We start from the raw sequence: 17,197 nt of genomic DNA, 5'->3' as shown, positions 1-17,197 counted from the left end.
TGAAAAAATTCTTAATAAAAATAAAAGCTATTTCAGCTTTGCACTTAAGAATCAAGGAGACTAACATTCCTTATTGAATATCCTGAACTTTTACTTTGAATCCCTTAATATCAGAAACAATACCCCCCTCCCCAAAAAGCACACACCTATGTATTAAAAATTGTATTTCATGTGGCCCTGACTGGTGTGATTCATTTGGCTGGGTGTTGTCCCACAAATTGAAATTGAAAAGTTGCTGGTTCTATTCCTGGTCAGGGCATGTGCCTGGGTTGAGGGTTTGGTCCCCAGACAGGGTATGTACAAGAGGCCACTGATTGATGTTTCTCTCTCACATGGATGTTTCTCTCCCTCTCTTTCTCCCTCCTTTCCCCTCTTTCTAAAAAATAAATAAATAAAACCTTTAAACATATATGTTTCGTGTGGATTTTACTAGAGCTCCAAACAACAATGCCTTTTTCAAATGGATGAAGAAAAATAATCTTAGAGAAGCATCTCCTACACAATCAAAATTTAAAACTTTAGGAGATTTAAAAGAAAATATGGAATGATGAGACATGAAAAGGAAAATGGGCTAGATCCTCCCACCTCACACAAAGTTGATGGCAATAGTAGCAGTTATCTCATGAGTGACTATTATGAGTGTGCCCTATTGTCTCTAGTATTTACAAAAACCCATTGAGTATTATTATGTCCATTCTATAAATGGAGAAACTGAAGCTCAGATAGATTAAGTAATCCAAGGCCGTGACACTGGTAAATAATAGAGCCAGGACTCAAACTCAGCTCTCTTACAAATTCCAAATCTTGAGCTTTTCAATAAAATGAATAATAAATTCCATAATGTTAGTAATGTACTTTTTCAAGATACTAGTATTAACTGTTATCAGAAGCATTATATATCTGTGTGTGTGTATGATGCCACTAGCATGCATGAGAAAAATTAAAATATGTCATTGTTATTTTAACTTCAGTACAGAGCTGACACAATACTGATCCCAAAGAAGAAATATAATTTCACTGGGTCTCTTAAAGCTTCTCTGGTCAAAGTGTTATTTCAGGACTAGAAGCTTCAGAATCACCTAGGAGCTTCTTTTTCTCTCTCTCCCTCTCTCTCTTTTTTTAAATTTATTAATTATTGTTTAGTTACAGTTGTCCTCATTTTTCCCCCCAAGAGGGGGAAATGCTTCTTAGAAATGCACAAGCTAGGCATTTTTAGTCACAGCTTTATTGAGATATAATTACAATTCATTATTAAGGTGCACAATTCAGTGTTTTTTAGCTTACTCAGAGTTGTGTGACTATCACCACAATCAATTTTAGAACATTTCATCACCCCCAAAAGAAAACCCATACCCTTTAGCAGTTAACCCCCACCATTCTCCCCAGCCTCAAGCCCTAGGCAACCACTAATTTACTTTCTGTCTCTATAGATAATGCCTATCCTGGACATTTCATATAAATGGAACTATACAATATATGGTCTTTTGTGATTGGCTTCTTTCACTTACTGTTTCAAGATTCATCTATATTGTTCATCAATTCATCTTAATCCTTCTTTATAAGTGGCTATTATTTTTTCAACAGATGTTTTCAACAGATGTAGGTGCCAGGCAATATGACCCCATCACCCACTCCTCTCTGTGGAGCTCCTGAGTACCACCACTCCCCTAGGAGAAGACTTTCTCCTCCTATTACTAACTACCCTAATAAGGACTTCTTCAACAGAGTTCCCTTTTTCCACCTTCTCGCTGGAACTTAGCAGCTTAAGTATAACTGGCCCTTGGCCAAGTTTCTCTTCACAACACCTGCAGGCACTACCAGTGCTGCCACCTTATGCCCATTTCTTGAAGTAGTGGACATTGGGTCAGACGCTGTCTTCCTTCCTAAGAGCCCTGCTTTTTGCTGTTTCCACAGCAATCAAAGTTGTGACTCATTACAATGTGACCAGGAGAGGTCGAGGGTGTGCTGTGTGGGAATGCATGCCTGGCACTTTCAAACAACCAAGAGACAGAGAAAGAAGCAAGTGCAAATGCACTTGGAGCAAAAGGAGAGGGGGGCATGATTTTGTAATCTTTCTTCCTGAGTCTCTTGGCTGTTTCTTTAGCTCCCATTTCTCTTCCTCTCCTCGGTTCACTTTCATTTCCCTATGACATTCTTCACAGAATAGGGAACCTAAACTTCTCTCTCCCTGTTCGTCTCTACCTGGATTGTTTGCTCTTGCCACTTCCAGAAGCACACCAGTTGTGTACTTAGACATTTGAGTATGCTGTTACTTCTGTGAAAAAGAGTCTAAACATTGTGCCCTACTGAACAGCAAAACAAGGAAAAAGTTTTCTGTGCTCCAAAATCAAGATGACTTCCTTAATAAGTGAAGCTATCCAAAGCCAAATTTTTCTTATGAAACATAAATTGTTAGTCCCCCCCCCCCCCCCGGCAAAAAACTAACATAGTAACAAAAGTACCTTCTCTAAATGCTCATGCCTGGATTTGGGACTTTGAATTCATTTGGCGGCCTATAGTTAGTTCCCTCACTACCTGGTACTCCCTGAGTAGCCCAAATATCCCCAGGTCATGCCTTCATTTCTAGGAAAGGTTTTCCAAATTAAGGTTTCAGATACCTCAACCTTTCACTGCTACTCTACCATATTCATTCAAGTGATATTTGTATAGTATTGCATGTCATCCCTTTGCTGTATATAAGGCAGACAAGGTTCCAGCTCTCATGATGTTTTGTTACGGGGGTGGGAAGAATATATAATGGTAGACGACCACCCTAATAGACTTGTCATGTGTTTGGTTAATTCCCTCAGTGTGTCTTAATGAGTCTTGCTCTTCCTGAGTGAGGCAGGCAAGAAAGACCTTGCTGTTTTGGACAGCAAGGAAGAAAAAGCACATGGACTTGTGCCGTCCTAGCTGGTAGCCTTGCAGATCCTTCTGCCTTCAAGTTTTGGCCTTTGAATAACTCCCTGAGAACAGTAGAGGTATCACAAAGGCCGAGGACCATAGCATTAATGGGCTTCATGACATTATTGAGTTCTTGAACAAAGCTTATTTGTATTAGGCATGGCTTAGAAAATGTTATTATACATTATCTTTAATTTATATAGTTTTATATTATTTAGTAGTATAAATAATTTACATTGGGTGTTTTTTTGTATGATCATCCTTTGAGCCTTGGGAACTCAGAGCAAGGTGTTACATAACTTTCCTATTTTCTACTCTTTTTGTCTTCCACAGAGCTGGGCATAACAAGGGGAGCCTGTTAAACTTTTATGGTTAGTCCCGGCTGGTGTAGCTCAGTGGATTCAGTGCCGGCTTGTGAACCCAAGGGTTGCTGGTTTGATTCCCAGTCAGGGAACATGCCTGGGTTGTGGGCCAGATCCCTAGTTGGGGGCATGCAAGAGGCAACCACACATTGATACTTCTCTCCTTCTCTTTTCTCCCTCCCTTCCCATCTCTCTAAAAATAAATAAGGAAAATCTTTTTTAAAATGTACACATCTTTTAAAAAAAAATTTTATGGCTAGTCAGCTTATAGAGCAGCAGTATCAAACTCATTTTCACTGTGGGCCACATCAGCCTCACAGTTGCCTTCAAAGGGCCAAAATAATTTTAGGACTGTATAAATGTAAGTACTCCTTAACTGTTAAGGAGTTGAAATTACATTCGGCCCTTTGAAGGCCGAAGTATTATCATGATACTTTTCCGCTAACATAATTCAACCAGATATTATTTTCTCCATCAGAAGTTCGCCTAAGGCCCTGGCTGGTGTAGCGCAGTGGATTGAGTGTGGGCCTGCGAACCAAAGCATCGCCGGTTCAATTCCCAGTCAGGGCACATGCCTGGGTTGCAGGCCACATCCTCAGTAGATGGTGCGCAAGAGGCAACCACACGTTGGTGTTTCACTTCTCTTTTTTCCTCCCTTCCCCACTCTCTAAAAATAAATAAGTAAAAATTTTTAAAAAGATCTTCTTATAGATTACAGGGAGACTTCCAAATACAATTATTTTTCTGATAGGAAAAAGGCCCGAGTTGTAGTCTTAAGTTAAAGCCAATGTACTCAATTTAAAAAATGTAACAGCTACCATTTAAAATTGAGAGTCTATTATACGCCTGATATACATATCTTCTTTCCTATACTTAGGAGAGTGCTGCAAAGTATGTAACAACCCTACTTTACATTTGGGGAAAACTGAAGCTAATACACTGTTAAGTATCTTAACCAAGGTCAAAGTAATAGTAGGTGTAAAAGCTGAGATACAAATTCAGCACTGAATCAAAAATCTTCACTCTCTACTTTTTAAAAAAAATAGAAAACAGAAATTTATTCCTCAAATAATAGTCTGGAAGATTCTGGAGAGCAGACAGCTCTGCTCCATCTGGTCAGACTTAGGTTCTTTCTGATTGTTGTTTGCCCTCCTTAAGGATTTCGTCTCCGTTGCAAGGTCAAAGCTCAGCTTCAGACACACCTCGCCCAGCTTGCTCTGGAGCTGTGGTGGCTAGACAAGAGTGGCCAAGGAACCCTTCAAGTACCTGTATGTTGACCGAAACACGGACTAGGGGATCCGGGAGCCCCTGGATGAATGAGGAGGGTTAAGGACTGGGAGTACCCATCTCTCCACCTCTACCAATCTTCATCCCTCTAGTACCTGAACCTAGAAAGCTACTTTCCTCTCTATTAAATTAAGTTACTTTCCTTATATTCTGCTGAGAGGTAACAAGAGGGTATTCAGCATGTATTTTGGTTTTGTGATCAAACTGGTAACAAATGTTAACCAACCAGTTGTGTCTGTAATCAGGAATTATTATTAAGTATAAAGTAAAAGTGGTCTTTCTCAGCTGCCAGGATCTCCTGCTGAGGGAGGGAGTTTGGGAGTGACTTGGACTAGCCTAGCTGGTTTGGACCAGATTGGCCAAATGGTTTAAAGGCCAGGATTGGGTTCCATAAGAGCAGATCTAAAGCCACCTAATTAATGAAGCCAAATGGCCATCAGGGATATGAACATTTCCATCCAGAGTGCAAAGGCAATCACGGATTGATGATGGAATATAGACTTGAGACTTTGGTGAGAACAATTAGAGGAGTACTTTAATAAGAAGGAATCTTAGGCAGTTTCCTAAAACACCTGTGATTGCAAGATATGTAGAGGGGTCAACCTGGCTAACAAGAGACAAGTTCTTCTGTGAAGATATATGAGATGACTTAAGTCGTAGGAGCCATTCGTAAGTACTGTCAGCCAGTGGCATAGTCCCCTAATGAGTAAATGACAGTGAGAATTGTGCTTTTCTGAGTTCTTACTTCATATTTAATATTTATAACAGGTTTTAGAAGTCCTTAATTCTTTAGTTTTTCTTCCCTTAATTGTGACAAACACCAATTTTCATTTATCTCAATTAATTCATGTTCTTTGTTCGATTTTCTGCTTCAGCTTTAGGTTAAGTTTTATGCTATAATTAATATATATTAATCATATAATATTATATACATTATACATAATATATATTATATACACTGTATTAGAATTTCTGCCCAAACTGTTTCTACCCAGTGCGCTATCTTATTCCATTATTCTCTGGCCAACTCCATCCTTGGGGGTTTTTTTTCCATGAGTTTTTAAAAAATTGCATTTATTAGGGTGACATTGGTTAATAAAATTACATAGATTTAAGGGGTACAATTCTATAATACATCATCTGTATATTGTATTGTGTTCATGACTTAGTTTTCATTCATAGTTTCAGATATACAGTTTTGTCTGTTACTTGGCCTTCTGTGCACGTACTACCTTTTTACCTAGAAGATGTGAAACATCTCATCTTCCTTTTGGTAAACAAGGCTGGGATTCTAGGGTTCTCTTTTCTTCAGACTCTCTACCACATCAAAGTTCGGGGGCAAAACTCAGCTGTAGTCAAGCCTTAGTTTAATTAACAGTTGACAAAGGTCAACAATTCACCATCAAGCTTTGCTTCAGATCTTTGTGTGAGGAGGAGGAAGTGAGGATGTGGGCCATGAGCTATGGCACCATTTTGATATTGTGTCAGGTTTGCCTATTAGTTTCTTGTCCCTTCAGTTCCTATAGCTTTAAGGTGCAGTGATTGAGAATGGAGTTAACCTAGTATAGCCTTGCTATAATAAAGGCTCCTCTCCAATGTTTTATGACATGTCTCCTCATACCTTATCTCATGCTGTTCCCCTTCAGCAGAAGTACTTCTATGGCTCCCCTAAGCCTCATGTTAAATATCACCTCTTTGGGAAGCAGTCTTTAATTCCTCTAATCTGGGGTTTGCAAACATTTTTTGTAAATAACCAGATAGCCCTGGCTGGGTAGCTCAATTGGTTAGAGCACTGTCTTGGTACTCCAAGGTTGTGTGTTTGACCCCAGGTCATACAAGAAGCAACCAATGAATGCATAAATAAGTGGAACAACAAATGGATGTTTTCCTCCCTCCATCTCTCTCTCTCTTCCCTCCTCCCTCTTCCCCTCTCTAAAATCAATAAATAAATTTAAAAATAAAAATGAAAATGGGTATATCTCTCCACATCATGCCCCTCTCCCTTCTTGGAGAGTGAATAAAAACTTTACTCTCTACAAAAAAAAGTGAATATTTTAGGCTTTGTAGGCCAAGAGCAACAAGAGTGCTACATAAGGTCTATGCCCCAATGATTCAGTTCTGTTGCAGTGCAAAAGCAACCATAGACAATAGACAAACGGGAGCGGTTGCAGTGCAGCAAAACTTTATTTGCAAAAATAAGCAGTGGACTAGATTTGCCATGATCTTCAGTTTGTTGATCCCTACTCTACTTAGATACTTCATTGTTAATGCCTCCATAACCACATTTATACTATAAGTTTGACTCTATCAGAACATGAGCACCTTGAGGGCAAGTATTCTGTCTTTACACCTTTTTGAACTAAACAAAACTGAGCTCCTAATGATTATAGGTGCTCTATAAACATTTCTGGGAGAAAGTGGGGAAGAATGATAGGAAGAGATAGAGTTCCTAATTAAGCAGGAAACTGGACCATGTAAACCCTCTACTAATATGCAGTTGACTATGACTTTCCCTTAGTAACATAAACATATGCTGTTTATAAAATGGTGGCATTTAGTCCTGGCAGAGTAGCTCAGTTGATTTGATGTCACCCCCATGTACCAAAAAGGTTGTAGTTCAATCCCTTGTCAGGGCACATACTTAGGTTGTGGGTTCGATCCCCAGTCGGGGTGCTTACGGGAGGCAACCACTCAGTGTTTCTCTCTCTTTCTCTCTCTCCCGCCCCCTTCCTCTCTTTCTAAAATCAATAAACATATCCTTGGGTGAGGATTAAAAAAACCCAAAATTGTTGCTTTGGGTTCTTCTTAAAGGTTTGACTTCAGCAAGCTTGTGTTTGGAGATTCATATATGTGATAGCCAGCCTCCAAGGCCCTCAATGATCCTTACTTCCTGGTATTCCGTGTACCCTCCCATGCTAAATAGGGCCAATAGAATATTGTGGAAATAAAGATGTATAACTTCTAAGGTAAGTCGTAAGAGACATGTGGCTCCTGCTTTGCTGTCTCTTGGATCACCCTCTGTGGAGAAAGCTAGCTACTATGTCTTGAAGACAAGCAACCCAATGGAATGGTCCATGGGGCAAAGAACTGATGCTTCCTGCCAACAGCCATATGAGTGAGCCTACCTGGAACTGGATTGTCCTTCCTCAGGTAAGCCTCACATGGTACAATCTCAACTGACATTTTGATTATAAACTCATGACAGACTCTGAGCCACACAACTGAGACACCCCTGAACTCCTGACCTATAGAAACTATATGAGATAATACATGATGACTATTGTCTTAAGTTGCTAATTTTGGAAATTATTTATTGTATAACAATAGATAATATACAATATGATAAGTGGCTTTCCTTTTTTCCTGTAGTCTTTAAGAACACCTTGTTCTACTTAGCATTTAAAATATCTAATTCTGTATTTGTTTAATGCGTGTGTATATCCTTTACTGGGACAGACATGATATCTAATTTTTCATCAAGCACAACTCCCAGCATTCAAATATTTTTTTTAAGCAACAAACAAAATAAAGAAACTTAAACCCAAAAGTGAGTTGCTCCCAAACTTTTGTATTCCTAAGATATATTACAACAGTATATTGCCCAAAATCATTCTTCACATAGGATTAAAACATTTATGTTCCTCTATTATAGCATTATCACACCAAGTAATAGTGGGCAGTCTATGAGCTCCATGAGGCAAGGACCGTAGCATATCACATTTGTGTTTCCAGTATTTGCAAATGCCCACCATAAAGGTATTCAATAAATGCTACTGAATGATAAATTAAGAGATGTAATCAATATTCAGAATGACTGAAGATGGACTTCCCATAATACCATTCAAGACTTGAAGTTATGTCATTTCATTCATTATTGTAGTTTTGAGGATTCTTTGATTTGTGGTGGTATCAGTTATATTGAATTATTAAAGCCCTCTAGCCCTGCCCAGGTAACTCAGCTGGTTAGAGCATTGTCCCAATATGCCAAAGGTTGTGGGTTTGATTTCCAGGCAGGGCACAGACAAGAATCAACGAATGAATGCTTAAATAAATGGAACGACAAATAGATTTTTCTTTCTCTCTCTCTCAAATCAATAATTTAAAAAAAATAGCCTTGACTGATGTAGCTCAGTTGGTTGGGCAACATCCCACAAAGTGAAAGATCATTGGTTCAATCCCCAGTCAGGGCATAAGCCTAGGTTGCAGATTTGGTTTTTCTCTCTTACATTGATGTTTCCCTCTTTCTTCTTCCCTTTCCCTCTCTCTATAAATAAGTGAATAAATAAAACCCTCTAATAAAGCTTCTTGACCAAACCAAGTTTAAATAAGAGGTTCTACTTAGATAGGCAGTAAATCAGAAGAAGGACAGTAGAGTTTCTAGTACAAATGCTGTTCCAGTTTGGCAGGTAGAGCACAGGAAACACACATTCCATAAGATATGTGGATCCATAGATTAATCTATCCCTGTTTATGCTGAACCAGCAAATTCAAGTATACTAGGTTCAGATTCTGCAATTAGAAGGACTCCCTTGAGAGATAATGTCATTCAAAATACTAGAAAAGTCCAAGTGATAACAGGATTTGAATGATTTATGAGACTGGAATAGTTAAACCCAGAGCAAAATTCCTCAAGGCTGTAGAGTATTTACAGTAATACTCATAAATGGTCATGGGTGTAAATACCATTATTGTGCTATCAAAAAGTAGACACTTTTAAAATTAATTTTTATTTTATGTTACTGTGAAAATTTACAAGATAACTGTTAAAGACTTTTCAGTGGCAAAAGCACATCTAAAGTATCATGTTATACTATCATAGAACATATCAAACATAATCTGTCCTGACTTTAATTGACCAAAGCTGCTGATACAAAGTATTAATAAGTATATACACTAATTTCCCAACCCCGGCTGATGTGGCTCAGTGGTTTGAGTGCTGGCCTAAGAACCAAAGTGTCACTGGTTCAATTCCCAGTCAGGGCACATGCCTGGGTTGTGGGCCAGGTCTCCAGTAGGGGGCATGTGAGAGGCAACCACACATTGATGTTTCCCGCTCTTCCTCCCTCCCTTCCCGACCCTCTAAAAATAAATACATAAAATCTTTAAAAGAAAAAATATATATACTAACTAAAACTAGAAAGAGTATCAGTTGACTTAAAGATGACTGAGAGCTGACTCAGTTAAATTTTTCCTATTACTTAGAATTGCTATTACAGTGGCTACTAGTATAACTTATATTATGAAAATAATTAGGTCATATCTTTCACTGGTGGTCTGAGTGTTGATGACCTTCTCATACCATATACAAAGAATTACCATAAAGCAATATCCAAAACAAATCTATCTTAAATTGCCAAACTATAATGACCAGCATAACATTCAGATCCTGGTAAAAAAAAAAAAAGCAAAGATAACATTTAAGCTGACTCTCTGAAGGTACTCCCATGTTCAAACATTTTCATTTAGATCATATCTAGCCCCCAAAAAGGGCGGGCAGCATAGTAATGCCATCAGTGGACCACACAGCTTTGAACAAAGTCAGAGGAACCACCAATGTACATTTGGTATTTAAATGGAACATTTAAGCACAATGCTCTAGGGACTGGGCTCTGTTCATATGAAGCTGATATAAAGAGCATCTCAGCTCCAGTAGTGGCTTGCTCACCAAGAGTCTTTCATTGAAATGGTCATGAGGAAAGGAGTTCTGTTTACTGATAAAGCCAACAAAGCTGGCAGTTAACAGTTCCTACACCTATGAAATAACCATGAAGACCTGAATTCTACCCTTCACAGAAGTAGCCAACTTCATTATATCCCAATTTAATATGTCCATTTTATTACATATTCTCAAGCTACAATGGTAATAATTCATTATATATATATATATTTTTCAACATATATATTTTAAAGGTCTGTGTTTTGCCTGACACTATTTTAGGTGTTAAGGATACAGAGGTGAATAAAGTAAACAAAAGTCTCCAACCTTAAAAACTTACATTTTAGTGGTGGGAGACAGACAATAAAATAATAATTAAAATATAAGTGAAATATATGTCCATGATTCATCAGATAAAGAAATGAAGCAGGAAAAGGGGAAAGAGAATGCCAGGGTTAGGCAAGGTTGCAACTTTAAACAGGACAGTGAGAAAGTACCTCAGTAAGAAGTGAACATCTGAACAAAAACCAGAAGAAAGTGAGGCAGTATATTAACCAGCTCAGGCTACCATAAGGAAATACCATGACTGGGTGGTTTAAACAACAGTTATTTTCTCACAGAGCCAGATGCTGGAAATCTGAGATCAAGCTGCCAGCAAGCTCAGGTTCTAATGAGAGCTCTCTTTCTGGCTTAGAGACCATAATCTTGTTGTGTGTTCGCATGGCCTTTACGTGATGTGTGTACATGGAGAGAGAGCTCTCCCCAATCTCTTTTTTTTTCCTTCTTTTTTAAAAATTGATTTCAGCTTTTCATGAAGATGGCGCCCAAAGCGAAGAAGGAAGCCCCTGCTCCTCCCAAAGCCGAAGCCAAGGCAAAGGCTTTGAAGGCAAAGAAAGCAGTGCTAAAAGGCGTCCACAGCCACAAAAAAAGAAGATCCATACATCACCCACTTTCAGGAGGCCTAAGACACTGTGGCAGCCTAAATATCTTCGGAAGAGCGCCCGCAGGTGAAACAAGCTTGACCACTATGCCTTCATCAAGTTCCCCCTGACTACTGAGTCAGCCATGAAGAAAATAGAAGACAACAATACACTTGTGTTCATTGTGGATGTCGAGGCCAACAAGCATCAGATCAAACAGGCTGTGAAGAAGCTGTATGACATTGATGTGGCCAAGGTCAACACCCTGATCAGGCCTGATGGGGAGAAGAAGGCATATGTTCGACTGGCTCCAGACTATGATGCTTTGGATGTTGCCAACAAAATTGGGATCATCTAAACTGAGTCCAGCTGGTTAATTCTAAATATAAAAATTTTATACTTAAAAAAAATTGATTTCAGAAAGAGAGAGGAAGGGAGAGGTAGGGAGAGAAAAACATCAACTTGTTGTTCCACTTATTTATGCATTCATTGGTTGCTTTTTGTATGTGCCCTGACAGGGGATAGAACCCACAACTTTGGTATATTGGGATGATGCTCTAACCAACTGAGCTACCCAGCCAGGGTTCCCCAATTTCTTCTTATGTAGACACTAATTCTATTATATTAAGGCACTACCCCTATAACCTATTCAACCTTAATTACCTTCATAAAAACCCTATGTTCAAATTGTTACATTGGGGCTTCAACATATAAATTTGAAAGGGGGGAAGACACAATTCAGTCTATAGCAGGGAGTGAGTAATATAGATATCTGGAAAAAGAACATTTTATTTTTTATTTTTTGTGATGTTATTTATTTATTTTTAGAAAGAGGGGAAAGAGAGGGAGAGAAATATCGATGTGAGAGAAACACCAAGTGCACAACACTAGCATGTGCCCTGACCAGGAATCAAACTGGTGACCTTCTGCTTTGTGGGACAACAGCCAACCAACTGGCCCACACCAGTCAGGGCTGGGGGAAGAACATTTTAGGCAGAGTTTGGGCCAGAGATATGTTAGGGAGTTGTTAGAGTATAGATGGTATTTAAAGCTATTGGTCTGGATGAAATCACCAATAGTGTGAATGTAGAGGAGAGAAACAGGGAACTTCCAGCCAAGATGGAGGTGTAGGTAGATATGCTTCACTTCCTTGCATAACCAAAAGAAAGACAACGACCAATTTAAAAACAAAAAACAACCAGAACTGCCAGAAAATTGAACTGTATGGAAGTCCATAGCCAAGGAGTTAAAGAAACAGTCATCCAGACTAGTAGGAGGAGCAGAGATGGGAAGCCAGGGTGGTGAGGACACTTGGCAAGGCGGCAGCTGGAGGACCAGGATATCCCACATTCACATGCAGATAAGCCAAGAGGAAAAACTGGGAAGCAAGACAGACTGCACAACCCAGGGTTCCAACATGGGAAACTAAAGTCTCAAAACCTCTGCCTGTAAAAATCTGTGGGGGTTGCTGCTGTGGGAGTAACTCCCAGTCTCACAGGAAGAGTCCTTTGGATGGGCCCACAGTCTGTACACAAGCCCACCCACCCGGGAATCAGCACCTGAAAGGGCACAATCCACTTGTGGAAAGCCAGGAAAGTGACTGAAAACAGGATGAAAGCCAAGTAAGCCGCATTGTTCCCTCTCTGACCCTTCCCCCCCATACAGTGCCACAACATACAGAAGTGGTTTGCCCCACCCTGGCAAATACCTAAGGCTCTGCCCCTTACAACATAACAAGTGCAGCGAGACACAGAAGTATGGCCCAAATAAAAGAACAGATCAAAACTCAAGAAAAATAACTAAGCAATGAGGAGCTAGCCAACCTATCACATGCAGAGTTCAAAACACTGATAATCAGGAGGCTCACAGAAATTATCGAGTATGGTCACAAAATAGAAGAAGAAGTGAAGGCTATGTAAAGTGAAATGAAGAAAAATATACAGTGAACCAACAGGAAAGGAAAGGAAACCGGGACTCAAATCAACAATTTGGAAGAGAAGGAAGAAATAAATATTTAACCAGAACAGAATGAAGAAATAAGAATTCAAAAAAATGAGGAGAGGCTTAGGAACCTCTGGGACAACTTTAAGTTCCAACATCTGAATCACAGGGGTGCCAGAAGGAGAAGAGGAAGAGCAAGAAATTGAAAACTTACTTGAAAAACATAATTAAGGAAAACTTGCTCAATCTGGTGAGGGAACTAGACATGCAAGTCCAGGAAGCACAGAGTCCCAAATAAATTGGACCCAAGGAGAAACACACCAAGACACATCACAATTAAATTACCCAAGATGAAAGATAAGGAGAGAATCTTAAAAGCAGCAAGAGACAAGGAGAGAGTTACCTACAAAGGAGTTCCCATCAGACTATCAGTTGTTCCCATAAGACAAAGGTCTTTTTGAGACCTTTATGTAAGGTCTCAAAAGAAACCTTACAGGGAAGAAGGGGCTGGAAAGAAGTATTCAAAGTCATGAGGAGCAAGGACCTACAACCTGGATTACTCTATCCAGCAAAGCTACCATTTAGAATGGAAGGGCAGATAAAGTGCTTCCCAGATAAAGTAAAGTTAAAGAAGTTTATCATCACCAAGCCCTTATTATATGAAATGTTAAAGGGACTTATCTAAGAAAAAAGGAAGATCAAAACTATGAACAGTAAAATGACAACAAACTCACAATTATCAACAATTGAACCTAAAAAACAAAAACAAAAACGAACTAAGCAAACAACTAGAACAGGAACAGAATCACAGAAATGGAGATCATATGGAAGGTTATCAGTGGGGAAGGGGGAGGGGGGAATGGGGGGAAAAGGTACAGGGAATAAGAAGCATAATTGGTAGGTATAAAATAGACAGGGGGAGGTTAAGAATAGTATAGGAAATGGAGAAGCCAAAGAACTTATATGTACAACCCATGGGCATGAACTAAGGGTGGGGGGATGCTGGTGGGAGGGTGGTGCAGGGTGGAGGGGGATAAAGTGGTGAAAAAAATGGGACAACTGTAATAGCATAATCAATAGAATATACTTAAAAAAAAGAAAAAGACGGTGAGGAGAGGGGATTACAGGAACTACTATAAAGGACACATGGACAAAATCAAGGGGGAGGGTGGAAGTGGGGGAGGGAGGTGGGTTCAGCTGGGGTGGGGTAGAGGGATGGGGAGAAAAGGCATACAACTGTAATTGAATAACAATAAATTTTTTTTTTAAAGCGAGAAAAACAAATCAAAGGTCTGAATCCTAGTGCACTCCAATGATGAGGAAGTAACAAAGGGAACTGAGGAGTAGCCAAGCCAGTGAATGAGGTATGAGAAAACCAGGAGAGTGTAGTACCCTGGAAGCCTAGTGAATAAAGCATAGTATTTCAAGAAGGAGCGTTCGAGAGTTCTGTCAAATAAGAATGAAGGCTGAGTCTTGACCATTGAACAGACAACACAGAGGCCAATGGTGGCCTTATCAAGAGCAATTTCAGTGGAGTGGTAAGGGCAAAGCCTGGTTGGAGTATGTTGAGAACAGATTGAAATGAAAAGAATTCAAAACATTGAGTAGACAAGCAACAAAATTTTTAAAAATAGATAAATTGAACTATATCGAAAGTAAAAACTTTTTGCCATAAATGATACCATCTGGAAAGTGAAAAGACAACCTACAATAGGGGATAAAATATTTACAAATCTCATAAGGAACTGGTATTCAGAAATATATTTTTAAAACTCATAATTCAGCAATAAAAAACAACTCAAGTTTTTCGAATGGGCAAAGGACTTGAATAGATATTTCGCAGAAGATATGTAAATGGCCAATAAGTGTATGAAAAGATGCCCAACATCATTAGCCATTAGAGAAATACAAATCAAAACCACAATGAGAAATCACTTCACATCACTAGGATGGCCTATAATCAAAAAGATAGATAATAATAAGAGTTGATGATGATGCAGACAAATTGGAATCCTCACATATTGCTGGTGGGAAGGTAAAATGGTGCAGAATTTTGGAAAACAGTTTAACAGTTCCTCAAAAAAGTTAGTTTTCCTATTAAGTCAGGGCCCCCTCTGTGACCTAGCAAGTCCACTTCTAGGTCTGCATGTATATCCAAGATAAATAAAAATGTCTGTCCACACAAAAACTTGTATGCAAAAAGGTGTACGTGAATGTTCACGGCAGAATTTTTTATCATAGCTAAAAAATGGAAACAATCCAAATGCCCATCAGCTGACGAATGGATGAATAAGAGTAGTATATTCAAACAATTGAATAATTATTCAGCAACGAAAAAGAATCAAGTACAGATATATGCTACAACACGGGTGCACTTGAAAATATTATGCTAAATGAAAGCATCCAGTGACAAAAGACCACATATTGTATTATTCCATTATATTAAAAGTCCAGTATAGACAAAAGCATAGATACAAAAAGATTAGTGATTGTGTAATGTTCTACAGGATGGGGAGTGATTAATGAGCATGGTGTTTCTATTGGGGATACTGAAAATATTCTAAAATGATTGTGATAATAGTTGCACAACTCTGTGAATATATTTAAATTATTAAGTTATACACTTTAAACGAATGGACTTTATGATATGTGAAATACATCCCAACGAAGGTTTTTTTTAAATTGCATAACGATGGCTTGAGGAACAAAAATAAAAATCTAGTAGATACTTATCACCATTTGGAATTCAATTCTAAGTGTATCTGACTCCAAAGGCTCCATGTTCTTAATTATCTTGGTATACTGCCTCCCTGGGATTATCTCCTTAGGTTAGATTCCCAGAAGTAGAATTCATTACTGAAACAAAGGATATGAAAAATTCACTGGAAGGGCTGAAGGAGTCCATGCAGCCATCTAGGCTTGCCAGGTACATGGCGCCCTTCTAGGCAAAATAAACTGTTCTTTCCTGCTCAAGTGCTATGACTCATACAACCTGTTTTGAATGAAACAAATTCTGCTACCATAGCTGATTAACCAGCATCTAAGACACAAGCCAAACATATATGTACAGACTAGCCAACCACCAAGGCAGTAGCGGTAGCTTAGTGTTCAAAAGCAGCACTTAATAACAAGTAGTGACAAATCAACCCAATCAAATTCTTTCTTTACAGACATATAAATGTCACATGAACACAGAAAAGGCAAGTTATTCAAGCCCAAATTGTTGAGCTTTTAACAGCTGTGTGGTAAGTACAGAATGTGAATTATTTGTGGAGAAGCTTTCAGTTGTCATCCAAACAGTGAACCTAAACACCTCCTGAAGAGAGGGTCACCCCACTAGCAACACATGCATAGCACATTGAAGTCAAGTCCTTTATGCTAATCCAATCATAATAAGCATTCTCATAGGATAAAGGAGTTTTCAAAGGGAAATCAAGTCATTCCATCAGATCAAATCATTGTATCAATAAAAACTTTAAATAACTCTCCTACAAAGGCGTGTCTGTGGTTCCCTGTCTTCGGACACATAAGAACTGGAGAGGTAAAGAAATGTGGACTTGGAGAAGTCTGGGGCCAGCTTGCTCCCTGCAGGCTCAAGATCAACCATCTCACATACAAAGAAAAAAACATTAAATAAAATCTTTTGTTCCAAGGTGGGGGTGGGAAGGGGGAGATAAACAGAAGTTAGAACATCTAATCTAATAAGGACTCCAAACATTTTAAATCTTCATCTTTCCTCAAACCTTAACAACCTAATTCCCTCCTGCTCTGAACTCAGTCAATGAGTTTGCCTTTTATGTCACTGGGAAAACACAGGTAATCAGATAGAAACTTTCTCATCCTCTCACTACCACATCACATCCACCAACATCTGGATCAGTACACATATTCTCTGTTTTCTCTCCTGTGACATAGGGGAACGTGTCCTTATTTCTATTCAAGGTCAATCATCTCATTTAGGCTCTGTATTCCATCCTCTTCTAGCCCAGTCATGGACTTTATTCCTGAAGTTTTTCCTAATCTTTCCTGCATCATCAATTTCTCCCTTTCTATTGAAAACGTACAAGCATGCTCTATTACCTCCTTCTTCATACTTAAAAAAGAACTCTTCTAGGATATTTTAAAAA

General features: G+C 38.9%; 1 non-coding gene and 1 pseudogene across 1 annotated transcript; both read left to right on the top strand.

Moving 5' to 3' along the window:
• The first annotated feature begins 11,026 nt into the window (after positions 1 to 11,026).
• LOC112299581 (large ribosomal subunit protein uL23 pseudogene) lies at positions 11,027 to 11,523 on the top strand (annotated as a pseudogene).
• A 5,030-nt stretch (positions 11,524 to 16,553) lies between these two features.
• On the top strand, positions 16,554 to 16,686 carry LOC112299719 (small nucleolar RNA SNORA38). Its single transcript, XR_002974307.1, has one exon. It is a non-coding gene; the product is annotated as a small nucleolar RNA SNORA38 (small nucleolar RNA).
• Positions 16,687 to 17,197: the final 511 nt, after the last annotated feature.

The sequence above is a fragment of the Desmodus rotundus genome, chromosome 3, assembly GCF_022682495.2.
Source record: "Desmodus rotundus isolate HL8 chromosome 3, HLdesRot8A.1, whole genome shotgun sequence".
NCBI lineage: Eukaryota > Metazoa > Chordata > Mammalia > Chiroptera > Phyllostomidae > Desmodus > Desmodus rotundus.
Note: the sequence above shows the minus strand (reverse complement) of the source record. Positions and strands in the feature narration are given on the sequence as shown.